Source organism: Clinocottus analis, unplaced genomic scaffold (genome assembly GCF_023055335.1).
Source record: "Clinocottus analis isolate CAN_PGR_092001 unplaced genomic scaffold, fCliAna1.0.p SCAF_11, whole genome shotgun sequence".
Taxonomy (NCBI): Eukaryota; Metazoa; Chordata; class Actinopteri; order Perciformes; family Cottidae; genus Clinocottus; species Clinocottus analis.
In genome coordinates, this window is record NW_027175832.1 from 8,801,716 (window position 1) to 8,824,163 (window position 22,448).

General features: G+C 44.8%; 1 protein-coding gene across 4 annotated transcripts in view; it reads right to left on the reverse strand.

Annotated features, from left to right (window-relative positions):
• The window catches only part of rnf220a (ring finger protein 220a), a 156,480-nt gene extending 144,501 nt beyond the window's left edge, over positions 1–11,979 (reverse strand). For 3 of the 4 annotated variants that reach the window (XM_068568819.1, XM_068568817.1, XM_068568816.1), the window contains exon 1: positions 11,763–11,979. The gene's annotated coding sequence lies outside the window, so the exon portion shown is untranslated. The remainder of the gene's footprint in view (positions 1–11,762) is intronic. The other variant, XM_068568818.1, reaches the window with a different exon arrangement.
• Positions 11,980–22,448: the final 10,469 nt, after the last annotated feature.

Consider the following 22,448-nt stretch of genomic DNA (forward strand, 5'->3'; position numbering starts at 1 on the left):
CTTTTTCAACAGACAAAGATCAATGGCTCGACCTCAATCTGTATGTAGAGGGAAGGCTGCAGGCCGAGTGGAACATTTTTTTAATAAAGGAGTGTCTGGAAACTGAGGCTTGAAGTCAAAACCTTTGGGGACGGAGTGTTCTTAAGCGGACGCTGTTGTCCAAGCCACACATTCGCAACCTCTTGGGAAGAAATGTCCTCGAGTTGACACTGTTGACGAAATCCTGTAAATCCATGCCCTTTGACAAGAAGCCGAGAACTATTTCAAACCAAAACTTCTCCCGCTTCCCCCTCCCCTCTTCCTGCTCTTTAAAAAAGAAAAAAAAACTTCCCCAAACTGTTTCCACATCACATCTTTCCATTTCGATCTCTCCAGCCCTCTACGTCTCATCTCTATCCAAATGCCCCCCCCCCCCCCCCCTCCCTCGTCCTCTATCCTCCTAATCTGTCCTTCTCCTCTGTCCTCCACTTCTCTCCATCCTCATCTTCTCTTCTCATCTCCCTGGCGCTATCTCTCCTCCCTCCCACCCCCCATCTCAGATCTTGGTCTAAGCCGCTTAGTCCTACCATCTCCCAGGATCTTATTGGACCAGAACCACTTGTCTTAAGATAAGGACACACACGCACGTACACACATTTTAACCACACACACACATCTGATATGAGGCTCTGCGGCTCGATGTTCAACTCGACACCCGACTCGCTGGGTTGAACACATTGCACACCCTCGCAGGCTCTACCCTCTCTCCCATCTCTCTATCTAACCACTTTTTAATTCCCCAATTTTTTACTATCGGTTTCCCCTTTTTCTTTTCACATCTCTGCTGCCAATCTCTGCTCCTCTCATCCCTCCATCTCTCTTCCCTCCATCTCTCTCTCCCTCCCTCCCTCCCTACCTCCATCCCCCCTCTTCTTCTCCCGCGGGTGATTCAGATGGGTGATATCATATCAGACCTCTCCATCTGCTATCCACGAGCCAGAGGAAATCTGACTGAGTGAATAAATTAGCCGTACTTGACCTCCCGACCCCCCCACCTTTCCCCAGCGGCATCCGAGGCAACAGACTAGAATCTCCCCCCCAGGGATTAGATTGGAGCGTGCGATGGGTCGGTCGAAGGAACACAGGGAGGCAGCCGACGAAACGACAAAATAACATTTCCCCGATTTTTATCCCCAAAGGGCAATTTGAAGGTGGCTGGCGTGTTTAAGCGCCCAATATGTTAAAGATTTAGAAGAGGTGCAGATGTGCTTGTCGCACACAAGTGATCGTTCTGGATTTAAAAAAGAATTAATCAGATCAGCTTACATGCAAATAGGCTATCACAAGTAATTTTACCAAATTCTTTATCAAATCAGATAAAAATTAAATACCATTTTGTACGACTTAAACAGGAGCCACATTACCGTTAAAAAAAAAAGAGATTCGAGACATGTGTGCCTTGGAAAAGGTCAAACGCATAGTCGTGTGTACACATGCATGAACACACGACAGACACGGTATCAAGTTGGCGTGGCCGGCCGGCTCGAGACGAGCTTCAAAGCTGCGTTAGCATCAAAGGAGAAACTCCCTGGGAAATGAAAGGAGAAAATCTTGTATAGCTATCAGCTGTCCACAACACTCATTCAAATCAATTTCCAAACCTGATCTCGGCTTTGGCACGCTCCCCCACCTCCCACACACACACACACACACACACACACACACACACACACACACACACACGCACACACACACACAACTGCCAAGAGAGAGGAGAGGGCCCGGAGACAGAGAGAGAGAGAGAGAGATGGGGAGATGTGAGATGTTTTACATTACCGCAAATGTACAGTAGACTACTGTGGAGTGTTGAGGACGGCTTACGCTAACACGCCTCTGGTCTGGACAGATGCCACAGAGTCACATTACACGCCCTTCTTCTTCCTCCTCTTTTCTCCCTCTCCTCTCAAACTACCGCAACCCATCCTGCAAATAGCACCTTGAAAACGTAGCCACGACAAAACTCTTGTCTTGTCTTTCTTTCTTTTTTCTCCCCCCTCCCAGTCCCTTTCTGCTGTCTATCAATTTACTCCCTCTCCTCCTCTTCCTACCTCTCCGTCTTTCGCACTTTCTCCGCCGGTGTCCTCTCCCTGTCTATCAGATCACGCTTTCTCCTGTATAACCTCTAAAGTAGGGAGTGTGTCTGAGGTGTTGATAGTGAGGTAATACACTGATAAGTACCGGGATATTTCAATTTTATTATCATTACCCAGCAGGCCGAGGGGCGGCGAGAGGGAAGGGCCCGCCAACGCGTAGCAGCCAATCCAATAAGAGGACACTGGATATCTCCTCGCAGGCCACAGCGGGAGAGGAGAGGAAACAAGGAAACGAGGAGAGGCGAGGAGAGTAGAGGAGAGGGTAAGCAAGAGTGGACGAGAGACGACGAGGGGAGAAGAGAGGAGATGAGGAGAGGGGACAGGATGTAAAAAAAGGAGAGGGGAGGAAAGAAGGCATGCAAGGAGTTGACGGTATAGAGGAGAAAATGAGGAGAGGAAATAAGGAGATCAGAGGGTGTGATATCAGAGCAAAGGGTACAAATCTCATCTCCCTGGGTGATTGACACAAGCTGGCTGCCTTCTGGCCCGCTGTACACACACACACACACACACACACACACACACACACACACACACACACACACACACACACACACACACACAAACTGAGGCCCTCAACTGTCTCTCCACATTCGACTTTGGGATCCGCTTCTGTACGGACGCCTTTGGGTGTTTTTTTTTAAACACCACACCGATAAAAGTGTCACTAAGCTGTCATGTTTTTTTCCACAAAACATAATGCCACATGACACGCACCTATGCATTTCATCAATGCACGAGTGCAATCACACACACACACACACACACACACACACACACACACACACACATGCATTAATGTCAGCCGGTGCCACTTACAATCCCATTTGCCACCGAGGGGTGCCACCCACAGGTTGTCTGACGCCGAGGTGTATGCATTTTATAATAGAAAATGTCACGGTGGGGGGAGGGGGAGGGGGGCGACATGTACCACCGCTGTCATAATTTGATTACAGCGCGTAGGAACGATACAGCTGTCGGTGCGATATTAAACACAAACAGCGAGGGGGGGGGGGGCCCTGTTCACGTCAAATCTGCACTTTAAGTGACAATGTCGTGCCAGTCTGCAAAATTGCAGTGTCAACGACAATGTGCTCAAACATCATACTAATGGGGGGGGGAGAGGGGGCAGCAGGAGAATTCCCAGATTGTATGTGAAATCGTTTGTAAATGTGCTGGTGTGAAGATTATTATTGTTCTTCAGGAGTAATGATGGAGGTTGATTGGGGGGATGTACGGTTAGCTACACTGCTGACAAAGAGGCCTCGTCTAATCGAAGCGTTCCCTTCTTCTCTTCTTGATTTTTTTTTTGACTGGTGTAGGATAAATATTCTTGTCGCACGGCTGACGCTGAAACTTGTCACGACTCTTTTTACCGGTGTGTCTGCTGAGTTTTGGAGAGGAACGAAGAGGATTCCAATTTTTGTTATAAAAATGTCTCGTCGACTGTGACTGTGTGTGTGTGTGTATGTGTGTATGTGTGTGTGTGTGTGTGTGTGTGTGTGTGTGTGTGTGTGTGTGTGTGTGTGTGTGTGTGTGTATGTGTGTGACTGCTGACACTGTCGGGAAGAGAAGCATCTGAAGTTGATTTTTATCTAATGGAGACATAGAGAAAGGCAGTCAAAACCACAGGCCTGTCTAAATGTCTGAGTGTGTGTCTGAGTGTGTGTGTGTGTGTGTGTGTGTGCGTGTGTGTGTGTGTGTGTGTGCGTGGGTGTGTGCGTGTGTTATTTGACGCACCATGGGTATATTTAGAGATTATTGACAAGCGTGAAAGTGCCACTCTTAACATTTTATACATTTTATCCTACATTCCCTCTGGTGAACACAATTGCTCACACCCACACACACACACACACACGCACACACCACGCACACACATGCACACAACACAGATCAAGTAAAGACAATTTCCAGACTTTGAAGGAACAGAACACACTATGCTGTAATGTGATGCACCGTAGAAGTGAACTGCATGATGGACTGAACAACATAGAAACATGTCCTGCAGTTGAATTTGGTATTTTAATGATGAGCAATTTGTGGTGCCAAAGAGAAAACAAAATGTCCTTGTTAGAACTCCAGTTAAAAATGTACCCAGCCTCTAAAGTTGCCCTCAGCCTGGCCGCTGGCCACCCGGCCCCGCGTCTTATTTTAGGGTGACTAAAGAGTCACGCAACCGCACACACACTGAGAGGAAACCATCTACCAGCATTGGACCAACAACGGAGTGAGTTACACGAACGCAGGTGCCACAGGGCAACAAAAAAAGAAGAAAAGATTATAGGATTTAATCTTAGCACTAACTTATCACTGCCAAAAACAACCACTTAGCTTTAAAATGCATGAAAACAGAACAATAGACAGGAGGAATATGTATACTGCAGGAGACAAAGAACACACTGCTCTTTAAAAATGCCGCGGTCACTTACTAGAGATTTGCACAGAAAAGAAACAAGCGTGTGTGTGTGTGTTTGTGTGTGTGTGTCAGCCCACGCTTTTTATCCTTAAAAGCGTGGGATGACCTGCACACACAGCTCCACTCTGTATTCCACACGGACTACGGCGCTTGCGCGTCAGCAGGTGTGTGTGTGTGTGTGTGTGTGTGTGTGTGTGTGTGTGTGTGTGTGTGTGTGTCCGCGTGCGTGTTTGCTGATGTCCGAAGCAACAGTCGATACTATTGAAATTTACTCATTCATGTCTGGCCATGAGGCGAAGCTCAAATGTCCTTGTGAATAAGAATCGCACTCATTTATCTCTCTCTCTCTCTCTCTCTCTCTCTCTCTCTCTCTCTCTCTCTCTCTCTCTCTCTCTCTCTCTCTCCCCCTTATCTCTCTCTCTCTTATTATTTGTCCTTGTCTCCCTCTTTCAGCTGTAAAACCCTAATTTTGTTTCGGAATGTCTTTCAAATATCCAATCTCGTAGTTCTTTTTTTCTTCTTCTTCTTTTCTTGCTCCTCTCTCCGATATGAATTCTGTAACCAGGTTATCTGCTTCGGTCAACAGCTGCTGCAGTTAACAGGAGCCCATATGCATCCAGTGAAAAAATAATTACAGTCAGATTTCATAGTGTACAGACGCGTGCGCACGCACACACACACACACACACACACACACACACACACACACACACACACACACACACGTCATCCTGAGGAGGGCAATATTCAGCAACCAAATCAATAAGGGTTTGGAGCTGGTGCAAGTGAACATGCCAGCTTTGTGCAGCAGTCAAATACATTTTGGAGAATGTGTTACTCAACATACTTCAGCTCATTTGTTCTTTTTTTTTTGAACGCAGATTTAAAAGAAGAGGAGGAAGAAAAAGGACATATTTCTTTCCCAGACTCTCCTCTTGTAACTTCCATTGCAACACTCCTGAAGGAAAATAAGAAGAAGAAAAAGAAAGAAAAAGCGGGAGGATTTACTTCTCAAATAAGCCTTTGTGATTTTGGAAACAGAGTCATGGCCGGCGGACAAAAAAAAAAAGAATGATTCTGGAAGTCGGCCCTGACCTGTGGCGGGGATTTCTATTCATGGCAGCGAGGCCCCCGTTGAGCGGGGCCAGCTAATTCCTGGTACGGACGAGGCTCAATGGGAAAAGCACACCATTCCATTGCTCATAGATTACTGTCCCCGAAGAGTATTTTTGGATCACTGGTGAACCCAAATCCCAGCATCTATCTATTCATTTTTGTCTCCCCTTAAAATATGATGAATGGGCCTTCTTTGACACGCCGGGTGCAGCAGCGTCAGCCTGCGGGCGTGCACTTTTAGCTGCGGACGTCCACTTTTAATTGCGGACGTGCACTTTTAATTTGTCATTTGAAAACCTTTTGAGAGTCTGCCAGCGTCTCTCTGCTGACCGACAGGTGACGCAGCTTGCTATCTGTCCTGCAGTGTGTGTCTGTGTCTGTGTGTGTGTGTGTGTGTCTGTGTGTGTGTTTGTGCCCTGCCCTGACTCTTTATTGCCGCGCTGTCCCGCCGTGTACAACAGCAGCCACTAATCTCGCTGCCTGGCAGGCAGACAGGCGGCCCGCTTTGTGCTGCGTGCGAATGCAAGCCAATTAGCTCGAGTTTAGCAAAGGGGGACCAACTGTTGCCAGGTTTGCTGTTTCTCACTCGCAGGAGGGGGGGTAGGAGGGGGGGGGGGGAATCCAACAATAATAATGCTCTGTATCATAGAGTTATTAATGATGATGAGAGTTCTGCGTGGAGGCCAAAGGTCAAAGTAGATGCTGTGGGCGGCAGGCGGCAGGATGCTCGCCCAACAGCCGAATCCCTGTGTTCACTCACAAGGAGAGCATCCAACTGCAGGGTGTGCGCGGTGGGCGTGCGGGTGAGTAACGGTGCGCGTTCCTGCAGATTTGGGGGGGTTGTATCAGCTCTCCAGCCTGAACGCCCGGCTGGCTGCACGGATGGAAAAATTATGAGTAGGCTGCACAAATAACTGCCTGTCTGCAATCGATGGGACGCAAATGCACCGACGGTGTCTTCTGGGGAGGTGTGAGAGGGAGGGGGGTGAGGGACGGGCGGGAGGGAGGGTATTAGCTTATTGTTCAAGCAGGGAGCACGGTGATCTGGCTCACGGTGTAATTGACGAATGGAAGGAAGGAAGGGAAGGAGGAGGGTGGGAATCTGAGAGAGATATGGGGGGTTTGTAGACGGAGAGGAAGAGCACACGGAGCGATATGGAGAGTAGAAAGTATCGGACACCCGACACAACTCCTCTCCCCTGCCATTAGGGTAATTCTTTGACTTTCTCTTGTTGCCGATAGCTTCTCCAAGTGATACCCCCCCTACCCCCCTCTACACACACACACACACACACACACACCCCGCCCCTTGTCCCCCCTCCATATAACGGCATTACTAGTGGCTGCCTTCTCCAATGCAATCAAACCATTAAACATCCCCCCCCCTCCTCCAATAGAAGAGGACTGGAGCTACTCGCCTTTCCTGTCATCAATAAGAGGAGCAGTGAGGCCCGCGTGCATATCGCTCCGTTTGTTAGAAATCATCTTATAACAAGGCATTTATTTTTTGTGCGATTCCATACATATTTTTGTATATTCTATTATAACAAGATAATAGGATGCTTAATAGGATTTATGTATGCTTCTAGAGAGTGAATTATGGGAATACAATCTCACTCATATGTGTTTCCTTTTTGTTTTCATTGATGAAACAATAAAAAAAATGTCAAATCTTAAAATGTCCACACAATAGAAATATGATACATTATTTTTTTGGAATAACAAATAACGCCACATTTATATTATAAAGAAAAGTGAAGAGAAAATAAAACTTTTGCTCCATGGAAACATTAAACACATCAATCAGACTTGCAGACAGGAAGGAAAAAAAAACTCAACTTGTTGGTTTGACAAGCGAGACAACATCCACCCGTTAAATGATCACATCCGGTCCCGCACGCTTCATGATAGTGATTATAACGGCGATGACGACACACAGCTGCAAGATGCGGGGACGCAAGGTGGGGGACACGGGGACGCGCGGGAGTGGGGTGGGGGGGTCACGTGTCTGCATGTTCAAACACTTGTTATTTACCGGCGACGCGTTCATTTTCAATTACACAACCGCGTGTCAAATTAGCTCCCGTGTGTGTGTAGTGTTTATTCTCACAACAACAAGAAAAAAAACATTATGATAATAATAGCACACACACACACACACACGCGGTGAAGGAGAGAGAGAGCGGGAAAGAGTTGGTTCTGCTTTTGATAAAGAATGAGGAATTAGTGCATATTGATAGGACTTAATGGACCGAGGGGGGGGTCATCAAACTGAGCCATCCGGGTAATTTACTGTCAGTGTCAAGTTATGGAGAGGGAGTGAGGGGGATTATATATGTATATGTATACATACATATATAATAAAGGCCTGGAATATTTCCTTTTTATTGCCGTTAAAATAAATAATAAATACTACTTCCGCTTACTTCTGCTTTTCAAAGCATCCTCGTGATTCTGGAGCTTAATGATGATCTCCGTGTAGATAAAAGTGAGTTAACTGCTTTCCTGATAATTAAGCAGTTTATTTATTTCTTATTTTTTTTAGAGAGAGGGGGGGCGGGGGCTGTTGCATGTGGCGCTTCTCGCGGGCCAAATTAAAATAAACTTCCCTCCCCGCGGCTATCGATCCAGTGAGAGAGGTGTGAATGTGAAACGGACATTAATTTTAGTTCACTTCATGCGCGCGCCGCAGGGGGAGAGAGGAGAGGGAGATCAATGGCGATAACAGCTGACTGCTGAGAGAGAGAGACAAATAAATCATCTTTTGCTACTTTTACTACAACCTCGACACTTTTTTGTGCTTTTTTTTGCGCCTATACAGCCGAGTCCTTTGGGAAGGGGAGAGGAGACGAGGCCTTAAGGAGCAAGTGAGGAAACACAGACGCTTCAATATCGAGGCTGTGTTAAGGAAACCAAATCTGCAGAACTCCTTTTAAAAAAAGCCCGTTTTAGTGTAACAAAAAAAAAACCGATTTAAATCATATTTGTTGGGGTTGAAAATAAGCAGCTCGAGGCGTGATTTATGTGCGCGGGCGTTACCCCGAGGCTCGGCCTCTGTGAGGACCGAACAGGACTGCAACTCACAGGGAGAACGCCCCCAAAAAAGTAAAACAAATCAAATAAAAAAATATAAAACAGACTGTAACGCCTAACAAAAAAATATTTAAAAAAGCAGGAGCGCGTTTGGACATGAAACGAGCCGCGGCCTGTCAATCAAACGACAGACACTGTGCATTATGAAATGATACCGAAAGGGTCACCGTGTTGCATCCGGTCCGGACGGCATCGAGACCAGGTAATACACACACAAATATCATAATTTGTTCATGAAATTTTTTTTTTAAGGAAACAACGGTTAATTAAAATTGTAATTTCATGACATTTGAAGCTACAAATAAAGAAACGCGACTGGAAACGCACAGTGTAATGTGGCAATGAATTGTTTTATTTAACATAATAACTTAAACATTTAATATGTTTTTTTGTAAAACGCCAAATCAACGCAATGCAGCTCCACTTTCATGAAATGTCCGTGTGTTTATTATAAAGAGGAATGAGCGATGACGTGATGATTACAGGTGCTCACTTTTTATTTAATTGTGTCAATTAGAAAATATGCTTAACCCTCCATCTCTCCCCTCCTTGTATCCAGTGCTATTTAACACGTTGTAAATATTGTTCTTGTAATATCTCTCCTCCTCTTCTAATTTTTCCACTTTAAAAAAAAAAAAAAAAAGATTATTCCTCGCTTTCGCACGCGCGTGCCCGCGACATGAAGCGGCTCGGCTGGTCGCTACGGGACATCCCGCTGCTTGATCTGACGATCAATAGGATCAATGTGAGGGGATTCATCACGCTGGGTGCACTGCATCTGGAGTTTGGGATTTTTTTGGGGAGGGAATTATAAGAACTATAATAATGTAATCTTCACAGCGTGGTGAGTTCAATGACCCTCGGGCGCACCTTCGCTCAAAACGGGTGTTTTTTACGCGCTATTTATTTATGGCTGGCAGTGAGAGGACTTTTGGGGACTTGGATATTACGACTAATAAGTCTGCTGCTTTTGTTTTCTCTCCCCCACACTACTAATGGTATTATTCCTGTCCGGGGTGTTGCGGCTTTGTGCGGCGGCGGCGCGCATGGGTCAGTGCGCGTGTCAGCGAGTGCTCACTTGTTTGCTTCAGCGAGGTCGTTTCTTTTAAAAGCTCCCCAAATAAATAGCACGGATCAGATTAAGCAAGAACACGCGAACAAAAACAATAACAACGCATAAATGAATCAGCACAAATTAGTGAAATATTGTTTCTAAGATGAACACATAAAATAAAATATCAGAAGTCCAAGTGGCAAAATAAATACAAATAAAGTCTCATCTACAGAGTATTATTTGTCTCTCTGAATAACAACTTTGAATTTAATCAACTACAAATAATTATAAAAACGAAATAAATGTCACACCATGTCTGCAGCACAACTAACACGGAGGTACCACCAATAAAGACATAATTACACAAACTCCGACCATAAAGGAGTGAGAGCTGTTTGCTGAGTGCTGTAAAAAAAATATTAACAATCAAAAATTCTTCTTTATTCTTAATGAGACACCGGATACAAAGTCACTGATGTATCCGGTGGAACCTGCGCAGCAGCAGCGGGACCTGGGGCTCGGGAGAAGCCGATTTTGGCTCACTGTGCTCGGCCATGGAAGGCTGCAAGGCCCCCGGGACTTCCTCTGGCTGGGCGCTGCTTATTTAGGGGGAGGATGTAAATTATAGTGGCTCCCTAGTTAACAGGTGTTTCCCAACTGTGAGCCTGTGTGCACATATACGCGCGCGCGTGTGTGTGTGTGTGCGTGCGTGCACGCGCATGCAGCAAATCGAGTTTCTTTTTTTTTTTTTAATTCAAGCCGTCTGTTTCTCTTTGAGAGTAACAATTGAGAGAATACATTGTTGCGCATTTGAGGACTTTTAGGGAGGCTTTCTCTCTCTCTATTTTCTATTTCTGTTCTTTTTCACAATGTTCTAGTCATTTCAATTAAAATATGTACTTATATTTTTAATTTATCAATGGCGACAATTACATTAGGTCAAATAAACTACAAACGTTTAAAACCTGGGATCCAAACCACAAACTGGTTTTGTAAGGATTGTGGGTCCACAAAGTTGTGGTCCAGCCGTCCTTCATAAAACACACATATATCTGTGTTAGAGGTCCATTCATATCCGCCTCGGCTGGTCCTTTATTGGACCCACAATAACAGGGCCAATAAGCGGCCGTTTAACCCGCGTGCCCCTCATCATTGTGAGCCACACTGAGCTCCAGGAGACAGAATGACACTCGGCTCTGTGCTCCATGGGAACAACTACAAGTCAACTCAGAGATGAATCGACCCCCCGCGGGCCTGCTGACTGGTTATTGAGGACCGAAGTGGTCGTGATGGGAGAGAACATCTCGGTGATAAAGACAGAGTTTTTCTGGTTGTGTTTTTAATTATTTTACTGTGAGGTTTGAGGTTTAAAACTCAGGAATATGAGGTGTGAAACGATTGAATGATAAATCAAACGCAATGACACACACAAAAAAACAATATTAAGAGTTGTTAGAAAAAAGAAAATAAGTTGATATATAATCCGCACTGAGGCCGTGCAGCTCGTAATGTACTAATGAATGCATGCTGGTGGTGATGTGTGCGTAATGGCACTGGCACGCGCACTAATCTGTACGGGATTCGAGCGTTTTCCAGGAATTACTTTCTTGCGTTTAGTGTTTGCTGGTGGTGGTGGAGCTCTGAGGTGCACGCGCACACCCAGCGAGACACGAACAAGACATAAAACGTGAAAGATCCCGGTCCCACCCACCCCGCTTCGCCAAAAAGGCAGACGGACTTCGGGACTCCTTGTTTCTTCTCCTGCTGTTTATTTTACGCGAGGAAAGCCGCGGCGATCCCGTAGGTAGAAAACTACAAAAAAAAGTTTCAAGCTTCCAAAACATGGAGAGCTCGAATAATAAAAAAAAGAAGAGCGGAAAGGTGGAGAGACAAAGTGTTGTTGTCGGGCTTTTTAAACCCGACAACAACACGCCGCCGTGTTACTCACCTCGCCGAGGCTCAATCCGCTTCTTCTTCTCGCATACGACTCCTGTTTCCGGCTCCTTCTTCTTCTTTCTGTTTTGTTTTTTTCAATATACATATGTATATATATTTTTTTATCCTCACAAACAAACCGAAAACTTTTTTTCCGCGTGTAAATATCAGCAGCAGCGCGGCAACCCTCTGGCTCTCGCGCAGCAGCACCGGAGATAACGGGAGGCGCTTTGTGGAAGCGAAAAAAAGTAGTTAACACCTCCCCGTTAGGTTACCAAAGCGCAGCCGGAGAGGAGGACGGAGAGAGAGCGAGGGGGGGGGGGGGTGGAGGGTGAGAGAGAGGGAGGTGGTGGAGAGCGAGAGAGAGAGAGAGAGAGAGAGAGAGAGAGAGAGAGAGAGGCTGACTTTCCTCGAACACAGCGCAAAGTGGGGGGTATCAATAGCGCGATCGCGCGTGCAGCCCCTCCGCTGGAACACCGAGAGGGACGATCAAGTGAGAGGAGTGAAGCCGCGGATGGAGCGCGGAGGCGGCGGCGGTGTGAGGGGAGGACGAGGAGGAGGAGGTGTAGAGGAGGAGGAGGGGGGTTCTCACAGTGCTCAACGGCGACGTGTGTGAGGCTGAAGCTGAGCTGCGCGAGGCTGAGCGTGGTGTGTGTGTGTGTGTGTGTGTGTGTGTGTGTGTGTGTCTGTGTGTCTGTGTGTCCAGGGTCCACGGCACAGTGCTGCCGCGCAGCGCTCACAGACAGACAGACAGACAGACAGACAGACACACAGCGACTCACAACAACAACTTTTCATTCATAATCTTCACAATGTGAGCTTCTTTTTTATTAATGTTATTGTTATTATTACTATTCAAAAAAATGTATTTCACCACATGCTCCCAAACAAGCAGTCCGGGTTCACTCAGGTTTCTTTTCTTTTTTCCACCAGGGGACCGGGACAGTGTTCATATACGACATTTGCAAGGTGAAAGAAAGAGAACATAAATAATAATTGCAACATTTCTGTCACGGGAGAGTCAACTTTGCCCAAAAATGTCTTTCTTCTTCTGCAAAATGAAGTAGTGACATGTAGTGTGTGTGTGTGTGTGTGTGTGTGTGTGTGTGTGTGTGTGTGTGTGTGTGTGTGTGTGTGTGTATGTGTCCCGTCTGGTGGTTCGTTCCCCTGGGTGATTTCCACAGCGCTTTGTGCGCAAAGTGAATGAATTATCCCCCTCCTCTCTCTCTCTCTCTCTCTCTCTCTCTCTCTCTCTCTCTCTCTCTCTCTCTCTCTCTCTCTGCTGAGAGGCTGCTTGCCATGAAACCAATGAAGTCCACCTCTTAACAAAAAGAGGTGGACCAGCAGCCACTCTTATAAAGTGGCCACTACAGAGGCTGAAGCTGCAGTGGGACCCACATGGAAAAGTTCATCTGAGCCGTCAGCTGTGGGGCAAAGTCCTCGGCATCGATCGAGCAAAAGAAAAAGGAAAACTAAGTCCAAAACATTTATGAACACAGCTTGCACATTTAATGGGAAGTCAAGCCACAAATGAGCGCTCTCTTTTGTATTCTCACTTCATCCAAGAAACAATTGTGATTCTTTGTGTGTGTTAGTTATCTATATCATGACATTACATTTGGGAGAAAACAAAAAAAAGAGACTTCCCAATCTTTCATAAACTGCAGCAAAGCCACTGAGCCTCTCCTTTCAATCATCTGACCACTGCAAAACACTGTCAAGAGGGAACAGATGCGAATCTAATTCATGGCACAAACACAACATTTATCAGTATCTTCAATTTTTTGTGGACAGTGAAATATAAGCGTGTATGTGTCTGTGTGTGTTTTGTGGATTAAAAAAACAATAAACTGTAAAACTGAGGGAAAGTGAGAGAGAAAGTGAGGAAGAGGCCTCCTGTTCTCTCGACTTCCTCTCCACTACACCCCCCTGCTGGTCACATGAGGAACTAACATCCTCAGACTAATTTATGTTTGAATTTGTTTTTCTTCTGTTGCAACTCACTTTGGGGTCAGTGAGAGTTTTTGTAGACATGGTTTGAATCAAACTGGGCACTGAGACGGTAAAAAAATAAAAATAATAATAATAATTATATTGATATAAAAGGATCACTTTGTAGGCCCGAGAATGGAAAATGAAAACTACTGCAAGCTTAGATAGGACACATGCATGGGCTTAACATGTCGACTCGTGATCTTCTCCTGACACTAATGCAATACTGGTCCGAACAGGGACGCTGCGATAACTGTTATTTCCACACACAGAGAAATCAGAATATAAGACAACACGTCTTTCTTTGCCTTAATATTTATTTGATTCTGTCCAATTTCTCCCTCAAAGTGACGCCTCCCTTCTCCAGTTCATCACGCAGGATGCACGCTGGTTTCCTAACTGAACGTTGAGCTGTAACCTACCAATGCTTTAGGTAACAATAGCGTGGGAAAAGTGAAGAGGGCCGTGAGTGTTCCTGTGTTTGAGAGAGCGTGTGTGTGGTCTCCATACACATGAGGGGCAGTAGCAGAAGTAGCACTGCCATTAGTGGTGTGTTGTCTTGCTAATAGGCTCAGTTTGGAGTCAATGGGCTGACTGAGGAAGAGGACCATCCATGTATTAGATCCCTCTCTATTCAAAGTCTAATGCCACTCTTCAGCCCCACCCTCTGATGTTTTTAAATGCTGCCTCTGTGCGTATTGACTATAGGAAGCACTTTGATAGCACCTGTTGCCCTGCTGAGGCATCTGCCCTGCTTCTTTCCCCCGCTCAAAGCAAAAGCATTCCCCATGCCGATGCAAGGGAGACATTGGATGTGCTTAAAGGTTGTGCAACAAGACGTGTGGAATCTTTAACGGCAGACTCTTTACCTGCCGAGCCCTTCTAGATAGTTTGGGTTTTATTTTCCTGGGTGTTTAGATATTTGTGACGGGCCCCACACTAAAAAAAGTGAAGCCAATATTTAAGCATCTTTAACCTGCATTCTCTCTACTAACCATCAGAGGGCGACTCCTCTGGTTTAAAAAAAGAAGTCCGGTTGTATAGAAGTCTATGAGTAAATGGCTCTACTTCTTACTTAATTTATTCCTTCAATAAACATTGTAAACATGAGTTTATGGTCTCTATCTGTAGTTGCAAAGCTTCTTCAATACGACATGATGTCATGAATGTTTTAAAAGCTCAACAGGCCCAACTCTTTTTTTTACAGAAAACAATGCATGTAAGATACTGTTGCATACGAAGCATTTTCCTACAAATGTGCAGCAACATGAGCGATCGCTGCGTCTGTGCCAACAACTAGAACAACTACAGAAGTAAACACTAAAATAACACTAAAATTAGGTGACAACCCCACACCAGTAAATTGACTGTCCCACTTCACCGTGATCAAAGATAAAATCGTTGCCACATTGTAACAGAATTGTAAAACCCTGTTTCATGGTATTACAACTATTAGCGCAGTGAGGGTCATTTACACTTGGGTTTTCTGCAGGGACGCAAGAACGCAAGACAGGCAAGGGCCCCTTGCGTAGTCCCATCAGCCATCTTGCGTGCGTCGCCCCAAAATTTTTGACTATCCGACAAAGCTACGCAAGCCATTCGCAGCCCAGAAGGCTGTGATTGGTCTGCTAACCACATCCTTTCTTAGTCCCGCATTTCCGGTTTCATAGCAGAAAATAATATGAAACCGAGCATAATACCGCTAGTTTTAAAAGCCATAGCAGAAACACGAACAATTGATCCCGTTGAAGAACGTTTGGCTGAAGAGGTCCGCAAATGTGAGCGTTTATAAAACCCGTCTGACGGAGTACAAGGACACGCAGATGGCGGTGAATTCCTGGAGGGAGATATTAGTGGACGTCGGTGTGCAGGTCGACTCTCGACGGTTGTTGCGCCACCTACTGTTCTGGCATATGAAAAAGGCACGGGAACTATAAACCAAAACGAGTCCGTCAATGCAACTGCGTGGCCAGCCGCAGTTGTAGTTGCAAGAGTGTATATCGTCCTGTAGCGTGTGGGTGTTTTATAAGCTTTCAAACTCAGGGATCTGTTAATAACTACTCTACCTGAATTGCTCTTAAGACTTTCTAAATGAGAGAATGTTTCATTATTATTTGGGCGGACCAATATTTGTTGGGTGAACACGCTGGCCCCATTCAAATGAATGGCCGGCCAAATTTGCATGCAGTGGCGCTGTCTGTCTGAAAGTGGCCTTGCATATATAGAATTAACAGACAAATGAATCTTAGTATGAATACATTCCCAGTACTTGTCTGCTCCCAGATGCATGTAATGGCTGAGGAGCCCCTGGCTGATGACGTGACATGACAGGAGAGAACAGCGGCGTGCGTCGGCAGACACAGGTTAACACCGGGGCTCCCTCTGTTTTCTGAGCATCCGTCTGACCCGAGTGATGTCGCCGTGTTATGAAACCCCTGACATCTCCACTGAAACGACACAAAGTGATAATGAAAAGTCGAGCTGACGGCAGAGGGCCGTGGCTGCCCTCTGACGGCCCGCTTTCACCTCTGCTCGGCCCGGGGGTTTTATCCTTAAATCGAATTCCACTCGTTCCAAACTAAGCTTGGGAGGAGGGTTTCGGCTGTGTTTGTGTTGCTCGTTGGCTCGGCCATCGGGCGCTCCAACGAAATGGTAGAAGAGAGCAATCGGGTAGAAAAAGAAGGCGCTGGAGGATCCGCTGTCAGTTTCTTGGGAGCTGGTTGGAGTGCACACAGACAAAGACATGGTTTCCCAGCAGGCAGCCCTGCTCTATTTTATGACTTAAACCTGTAATCCTTTGATATTTTAAGGCAGCTCAAATTTGACCCTGCCTACCACCCAGCGACTAAAGTAATACCCTGTTAGGTCCTTCACACCACGTGGGACTTAATTCCTTAAACAAACCCTGTTTGAGTGTGATTTACAGCTAATCTGGACAGGCGACGGTCATTTCTATCTTTCCTTTAATAATTTACGATTGGTGGAATTTCATAGCGCCGGCTCCCCAGCCGCGCATGCCGCCAAATCCATATGTCTGTAATATAATGAGATTTAAGCGCAGCGAGATTATAAATTATGGTGTGATTTGTTCTCTCGCTGTTTTGTCAGGGCATAGCCTTTGAGTGTGTGTGTGTGTGTGTGTGTGTGTGTGTGTAGCTTGGGGACATGGCTGGCATTTGGCTGCCACGACGCTCTAATTGCTGACGTACACACAGATAGATGGGACCTGATGGTTGGTGTCGCCACTGGAGAGAGGGAGGGAGGAGACGTGAGGGAGGAGAGGAGAAGTGAGGGAGGAGAGGAGAAAGAGGACGAAGAGGGCTGGATGACCTGAGGATATAGGGGCGGAGAAAAGGAAAATAGAGCATGGATGGATGGATAGATGGATGGATGGATGGAGAGAGAAGTGAGGAGGACAGATATTGTCTTGTGGTGGAAGAAGCAGCTGCCAGCAGCTACACGACCAAGCGGTTAACCACACTGAAGGAGCCACACTTAGAGAAAGACAGAGAGACAGAGATGGAGCGAGAGAGAGAGAGAGAGAGAGAGAGAGAGAGAGAGAGAGAGAGAGAGAGAGATGAGGGACTCAGCCACATTCATCTCGCGCTCAGATCCGTTGCTCCAGGGAGCTGTTGGAAAATGAAGAATTACATGGCCCTGATCAGATTACATTACAGAACAAGTGATTACATGCACTTGACTCTTGTACAAAAGGGAAAAAATGAAGGGAGGGAAAGGAAACATACGTGATCTGATTAATTATGTAATTATGTGGTATTTGTTCTGCTATGATACATGGGCAACAATCTGAGGGGAGTTAGAGGGGTAATTTCATCAATGTTTCACTGCCTCCCGTCTAAAGCGCCTCTGATACAAATGTTGCTTTTTCCCAGTTGTCACTTACAGACTGCGACTGCTGCATATGTACAAAAAAGAAAAAGCATTCATTGTCATTATATTTGGTTTGTATGAAGAAAGGGGTTTGTGGGGTCGAGCTCCATGTTTGAATTGAAAACTTTATAATTCTGAAGAGAAATATAAAGAAAGCTCTTTAAAAACCTGCATAATACTTGGTCTGACCCATTATGATGAGTATACTAAAGTGAGCTGAAGGAAGATCTCATTGGAAAAATGAACATTGGTGGTTTGTTCCCAATCCTAAAACCAGGAGTCCCCGAGCTTTTCCTTATCACCGTTTTTCTCTCCGTCCTTTCCAGCGTTGATATCGGTCAAGTCTACGAAAGCCCAGCATTTCGCGCAATGCCATCGCTTCTTTTTAGAGTCAACATTGATTTAAAATTCTTGTATTCTACAATATCTGTGCGTGACAACAGGATTGTTACGGTTGGGGCAAACAATCTGTGGTTGAATGAAGAGGCAAATAGTTAATAAAAAGACACATACCGGACTTCATTTTTGCCGTCGGACATTAAGGACACACTACCGCTGCATGAACTGAGGGCCTACTTTTGTCAAATCAGCATCCAGACCGTTTACCCCAAAACCTGTTGACACAAGTTCCACTTTCTAGCCTGGTATCAGTACCCAGACATTGTGGCCATGACTTCACAAAGAAGAGCATAACATATCAGACTAAGGTTTCCATGGACCGGTACTGGAATGGGAACCACTGACTAAAGTGACTTGCGTCAATGTTTTCCGAACAATCTGTGCTTGTTGTGTGAATAATGACTAGCGGCGCCACTTCTTTAGAATACCATGAACCCCCTAAAGGAGGACATCGGGTTAGATGAATAAGAAACATGTAACTTCGACATGGGAGACAATCCATTGTTTCTTTCCCAATCCAAACTAACATTTAGAGTTGGGGTCTTTCAACTATGATCCAGATCTTTCCCTCACGTTAACCAAAGAGTTCTCGGCTTTGGTTGCCAATTAGAAAACAAGGTCATTTGAGGGGGTATTTGGGGGTGGATTGATACAACTAAGTCTTGTATTATTTCTTAAATATAATAAAATTAAAATGATCATGGTCTGGGTACATGCAGACTGGTTCTGCTTTGCTTTTCTGCTTCTCTCGTTTACACCTCATCAGTCCTGGGAAGTCACACAATTATTTTAACAATTTGTATTAAAAAAATATGCATTGTGTTTGGACAAGCATGGGAGTAACTATCAAGAATGCTTCAGATTTTATGGAAATAATTGAACTTATTCTGTAATATTGCATTATTGATGCATTTACTGATAAATATGAACACATGGGTATTATGCATATGCCAAGAGATGAGATGGACACCAAATCTATTTAGTGGTTTGGGTATAAGCGCTTAATGGCCAAATCTGACCTGATTTCCACTTTTCTACACAATTAGAAATTTGCATTTGATGGATTGCTTCTACAAATTGAAGCATTTGGAAGAAAGTCACGGTTCGGTGTTGCATAACAAATAACTCCACAAAAACAAGAATACACCCTCATGCCCCCAAAAATTCTGAAAATAACACCGGTGTGGAAAATACGGGTTGAAATATTGTGTTGGCTTCAGGACCGGGAAACATCAGAGCGCGTTTCCTCCCTCTGGTCGCTCCGTCGTCTTCAAACATCCGCGGGGAGTGACTTGTTATTTGCTCTGAGCTGTCTGCATGGTTTGGCTTTTTGATTAGAGAGAGACAGAAAGAAAGAGAGCGGGAGACCGAGGGACGGAGCGCAGATAGGGAAGAGAGAGACAGTCTCGAGGCACATGTCAAGCAATGTCACAGATAATCACACATTGTCTTAAAATAGCTTTGAAAATGACATCGCTGGGATGGGTGATGTTGGGGTTTAGGGGGAAGAGGGGTCGTGAGAGATGCATCAAAGCCCACGTAGCGTAATTAAAGACCAGATAAAGTTAATTTCTGACAACTCCCCGGGGGAACATTTATCAAGGACAGCATATTTTTAAAAAAGCCTTATCTGTGAAAAATAAAAGAGGAACTGGGAGCAGGGGGGTTGCATGGCTATCTTACATCCATCTGCTTTGTTCTCTCAAACAGAGATAAATATAAAGGGGGGTTACTCCAGTGACAGATAGAGAAAGAGTAATTTCCTCAGTCACTCAGGTGGAGATGGTGAAGTGGCCTCCTTCTATCATCATCTACCCAGTAAAACCATCCTATTTCATAGTCCAAGTAATCTCCATATTACTGCCTCCACTGAAACTGTCCCTGCTGCTGCTGCTGCTTGGATGGCTTTCCATTGGTGTTGACCAATGGAAATATATCAGTTTATTTCCCCTTTTTTTCTAGAATGAAATCATTGTCTGGTTGTTTGCTCACATTCAAAGCCATATATGCCGCAGCCAGAAAAAAATAATAATAATAATGGGATTTGCGTAGCCAAACAAGTGGCACTTAATGTGAGCGCAAATCCACAAACCAGACACATTCGGAGAAGGGTTTTATTTTTTACACGTGAGGCCAAAAACTCTCGTTCCTAGTAAAGTATTGACATTTTGAAATAGAAGCTGCAGTTCTTCCTCTTGACTTTGGTCCCATCTTTGATATGAACTATTGGGAGCAATGACTTTCATGAAAAGGAACAACAACGTTGTATATAACATAATACAATGTAGATTTAGCTTGCAGTGTTAGCGTTCCTTCTTGAAATGAATGCACTACCTTAGTTTGTGTTTACAGCACTAATGCTCATGTTTTTGCGTATGTTATTAGCATTTGTGTTCGGGGGGGGGGTGGATGGGGCTGACAATGATCAAATTATGGGACTATTTTGAGCTGATGTTTAGCAATATAATCGTCGACTGAACAACAAATTATCTATCAATTCAACTTCTGCTGAACAATGGAAGATTCTCTTAAGCTAATTGCTTTAAAGTGATCATGAAGTGACACAATTGAGAGCGACCAATGACCACCGTAAAGAGAGTGGTCATACCAGAACAACGCTGCAAATGGAACTGACAAAGCGCCCTGTGTCCTTTTACCCCCCAAAATGTCTTGACGTCGATTGAAAGCGTCATGAGGTCAAGGAAAGACGTGAAGGAGAATATACCACGACAGAATGTTTTATTGTTTATTTTAAGCAACTTTATCTACAACAGCTAGAAAAGGAGTGAGAAAATCAATGCTCAATAATTCCATTGAGGATTCCTGTCCTCAAAGAAAGCTACACCTTCAAGGAAGGAGGTCAAATGTTGCCGTCAGAAAGGAATTGTGGGGTCTCCTTTTGTAAAAGAAGGCCATGTGTACTCTGTAAAGGAAGCCTTGAAGCACCTTTCCTCAGCATTTAGAGAATCTCATCTTACTTCACTCAGTTAGGAACCTTCCGAAGCAAAACAAGTAAAATAGTTTTTGCTTTAAACACTGTATGTATGAAACTTTTTCTCCTTAACACATGCACCGACCGCTCGGAAATATAATGTTCTTTTGGAAGAAAAAAAAACCTGTTTGACAGCTGAAACATTTTCAGCGTCAGCTGTCACTGGAAATAAAAAAAAGAAACATTTAAATACAAACACGAAGGCATAGCAAACAGCCCAGACTTTTCTCCCTCGGAATGATTTGTCCATCTACTCTATAGCCGGCACAAGCTGGTAGTTAAGCTAAAAATAATGTTTATTCCTGCAGACGTTTAATGGTCCGTCAAATGGGATAACAAGGACGGCTGATTTGTGGGCCTTTCTCTGCAATTACCCAGCCTTCCCACTTCCTCCCTGTTTAAATTAAACAAGCCATTGATTTTATGCTGAATATTATTGTGCCATATTCCTCAGGAGTGCTTTTGATAGAGATATGGAGTGATTGGACTCAGAGATGCAAAGACAGACAGTTATATGGAGGCTGACGTAGGGGTGACGAGCAGGTGGCAGACTGAGACTATTATTTGTCTAAAATATTTATGAAAATTTACATTCAGTAAACTGGTTTAAAAAATAATGCTTACTTTTTGGTTAATCCGAGACACGTTGAACACACACACACACACACACACACACACACACACACACACACACACACACACACTAACTGATATGGAGAAAAAAAATACATTATGCTATCTTTCTGCTTGTAGCCCCCTTATTGTTGGTTTTAGGTGACAGTAAGTCAAACACACACAAAAGTAATTTTAATAAAAATACACAAATAGGCTTTATTGTTGCCTTCTGCGATTGCAATTGAAATCTCTAGAGAGCAAGTCCACATTGAACATCGATAAGCTGGTACTGTTCTTGCACTGCTGAGCTAGTTTGACGCGCTGAGAGGAATACTCTCTCTTTGCGTTTGTTTTTTTCTGTCGACTTGGTCAAGGAGGGAATTGCACTGATAGTGATCTCACCAGACTGCATACTGCAGGCACAGATGGCAGACTGGGTTAGAGGGATAAAGAAGAAAATATTTAAATATACATATATTTATGTTTTAAAGAGTCAAATTAAATTAAATCAAAATAGGTGGGTATACTACAGGAACTGGACATCTTAGATTCAGTGAATTTGGATTGATCTTACTTACAGCGCGACCCTCGCCTTGCAAAGTGTAGGAGCATGCAAACACTGACGCAGCCAGCACATCCCGAGTTCCCTTCCACTGTATTAGTCATGTTTCTGTGGGCGATTACGCTCCCTTGTAGCGTTCGAGGGAAAACAAATGTGATCACCTTTGACAGGTTCATCACGGAGGTCTTCTGGAGCCATTTTGCCCGTCTTGGTGGCCTGACAGTCAAGCGACTCTATTGGCCATGTGT